The sequence below is a fragment of the Boleophthalmus pectinirostris genome, unplaced genomic scaffold, assembly GCF_026225935.1.
Source record: "Boleophthalmus pectinirostris isolate CB_2022bp ecotype Guang Dong unplaced genomic scaffold, ASM2622593v1 HiC_scaffold_21, whole genome shotgun sequence".
NCBI classification, from domain to species: Eukaryota; Metazoa; Chordata; class Actinopteri; order Gobiiformes; family Gobiidae; genus Boleophthalmus; species Boleophthalmus pectinirostris.
The window spans coordinates 370,394-373,784 of NW_026571175.1; the positions used below are offsets into that span (position 1 = coordinate 370,394).

The window sequence follows — 3,391 nt, forward strand, 5'->3', positions numbered from 1 at the left end:
CTTTACCCTGTTGGAGTGTAACTCTTTCCTACATTTTGATACTTTACTTATTTCAATAGTCCCTCTAGTTTCTGAATAAGAACTATTTGAATGTCAAAAATCTGACCCTGTTTCCCTCCATTACCACTTGACCGGACCCAAGTACGTTCACATGTGAAATACAGGATATTCAGGAGGTGCTCATGCACATATTTAAGAATCACTATCCCCATATGATCTTTTACTGTTTTGAAAATGCTCTTCACCCAAAACAGTGTATTCATGTACATCGCATCACGCTGCTGTGTACAGTTTTGTATCATCATTTTGTATATTTATGAAGAAATGTGGGAACATGAGTGATGTTCCAATAGAGTTCTGGAGAGATCGCTAAATTACACAAACACACAGAAACCTCTTCAGGCACGTTTTTGATGAGGGAACAATGTTATAACATGTCAGAAGCTCCAAACAGTTCATTTTGGACTGTTTGGAGCAGAGGTGGGCAGTACTCATTTACATTTACTCATTTACATTTCATTTAAATGTAACCTTTTAAAGAAATGTCTAGTAGCATACAATACTCTACTCTTACTTGAGTAAAAGTTGTGCTTACTCTTCCTACTGTAAGTCTGCAAATGACAAAAGCTTTATGTTGACAATATGAACATGATTTGAACATTTGTGTTTGTTGCAGGGCTCCTTCAGGTATGATTTTGTTTGCCTCATTTTTGTGTCTTTTCTTTGAAAACACCAGATTTAGTGCAATATTTAAAGGGGGATTATGCTAAATAGACTTTTGCTGCGTTCTTATTTGGCGCTTGTCCTGTTCCCTCATCAAAAACATGCCTAAGGAGGTTTTAGACATCATCCATGCATGTCACCCATGCACATTTGTGTCATCTAGGGATCTCTCCTGGGCCCTATTTAAACCCTCCTTATGTTTAGCAGCATGAGCTCTGCTCACAAGTCTATGCCACTCATGCTCCCACACCACAATTCTCCATAAATATACAAAAACATGAAACTGTGCACAGTAACGCAACAAATCTGATGTGATATGCAGTAGTTTCATTAGTGGGCTGCACTTAGTGGGATGATTGTGCTATTAAAGTGCTCTGAAGGGGGAGTGACTTACTGTGGAGCAAAGGGAGGGGAGAGTCAGAGCATCAAAAATGGAAGTGAAACATGTTATGTTATGTTAATAAGGTGTTTACAGTGAAAAGAATTTTCCAAACAATAAAAGGAAATATAGTGATCTGTTTAGCTCAATTTATGGTCGTGCGTCAAACGTCTGCGTCGTGCTGCAGACTGTCCACACCCTCCACAGAGCGTCTCTGTCCACTGACGTGCACACCTGAAATTTTATAACTACATGTCGAACTGATGCACACGGCACGGGAAAGCGACGCAGACAGTAAGGCATGTGATTGCTCCTCTACCACCACAGCTACATACACTTCCAGTACTCCGCTTTCTCACATTTTAAAATCCTTGCACCCTAGCATTGTGCCAGGGAATTACTTTGCAACGCAAAGACCTAAACGCAGATGCATAAATCCACAACAATGGCAACAAGGTGATGGAGGCAGAACTATAAAGACAGAGACATTTAGACATTAGCAGTTAATACCCCCGTTTTAATATTTTGTCCTTCCAATTACTCTAACTTTAAATTAAAATCAAATGTTATGTCCCAACCCCACAGATGTGTGACCCCACACCCCGTCACTGCGGTGTTTAGGGGCCCCTTCAGCAAAACGCTGCCACTGCTGCTCAGACTGTGACTCTACAACAGTTATGTGTTCCTACAGAGAAAGCTGTTATTTGATTTTATATAGTATTAGTCATTATTAATCTTAATCTTAATAATAATAATAATAATAATAATAATAAACTTTAAAAAAAAAACATTTAATTACAATAAAAATACACAAAAAATGGTTTATCCTCTAGCCAGGTCAATCAAAACAAGCCAGCAATAATATTAAGACTACTACTACTAATAATAATAATCTAAAAATCTGTTTGGAAATCCCCCCAGATACATTCAAATTATACACAAATATTAAAATAATAAGCTCGGCAGACTGATAATATCAAATATATATAGTTTTTTACTGAGTCGGCGTAAAGCTGCGATCGTGCAGGGGCCCCATCAGTGGGGGTCCGGACTGTCTTTGAGGGGACAGTCAGAGTCATTTTGTTTCGGGGGCCGTATCCAACCGACTTTGATCCCAAAGTGTCCGGATCAGAAAACTCATGTCATATAAACCCCCAAAATAACAATAAGTTCAAATATTTGTGCAGAGAAACACAAATCTATTACAGAAATCGTTTTTAATTGATGAACTCTTTCTTTTACAAAATATTATAATATTATGAACAACCTGAAACTTTAAGAAAAATGCAATTTCAACACAATGTTTGAACATGAACTTGTATGTAAACAGGAATAAGTCAATTTTTGTTGTAAAATCCTGCACTCGGCTCCACTTTTCTCATGTTGGGCATCTTTCTGATGAGGGTGTCACGGTCAACAGTCAAAACGATCGTCCTTTAAGAGCATTTGGAAAGAGACAAGTCTTCATTTGTGCTGCTCTGGTGGGAGGGGCCACGTACAGAGACGCTGGAGACGCTGCTGTGATGAACACCACAGAAAATTTACAATGTTTTAATAGAAAATATAATTCAAATATTTTTGTAGAAAATCAACTGAGGGTCAGATTAAAGGTCTTGGAGGGCCAGATCTGGCCCCCGGGCCGTATGTTTGACCCCCCTGCCTTAAGGTCTTTTTACATCCATACCGGCCATACCGGCTTGTAAAAGCCTGATCCTGTCAGATCTCAGAAGCTAAGCAGGCTGGGCCTGGGTAGTATTTGGATGGGAGACTGCTAGGAATTCCAGGTGCCACAGTGGGGTGCCAGTGGCAAAAAAACTGTCATTGTGTCCTTAGGCAAGACACTTCACCCACATTGCCTAGTATGAAAGTGGTGTGAGCGTGAGTGATGGTGGTGGCCGGAGGGGCCGATGGTGCAGATTGGCAGCCTTGCTTCCATCAGTCTGCCCCAGGGCAGCTGTGGCTACAGTAGTACTTTACCACCACTGAGTGTGAAGTGACTGAATAATGAACTGTAAAGCACTTTAGGTATCTTGAAAGGTGCTATATGAATGCTATCAATCAATCCCAGTGCAAATTTCAAAGTTCTTAACCAGAAATAAAACAATATAAAACAGGCTGACAACTCACATTTAAATTGTACTTTTTAGTAGTTTTTTAAACATGTATTTGTAATTGAGCAAAATTCTAGTACTGCAAGCCATTTAAAGGGCCCATACTAAACTATTTTCTAATCCATGGTATATTGTAGTTTCCTCATCACAAACAGACCTTGAGTTGTGTTTTGTTTCA

General features: G+C 39.4%; 1 pseudogene; it reads left to right on the top strand.

Moving 5' to 3' along the window:
* The first annotated feature begins 2,781 nt into the window (after positions 1-2,781).
* LOC129410185 (5S ribosomal RNA) lies at positions 2,782-2,898 on the top strand (annotated as a pseudogene).
* Positions 2,899-3,391: the final 493 nt, after the last annotated feature.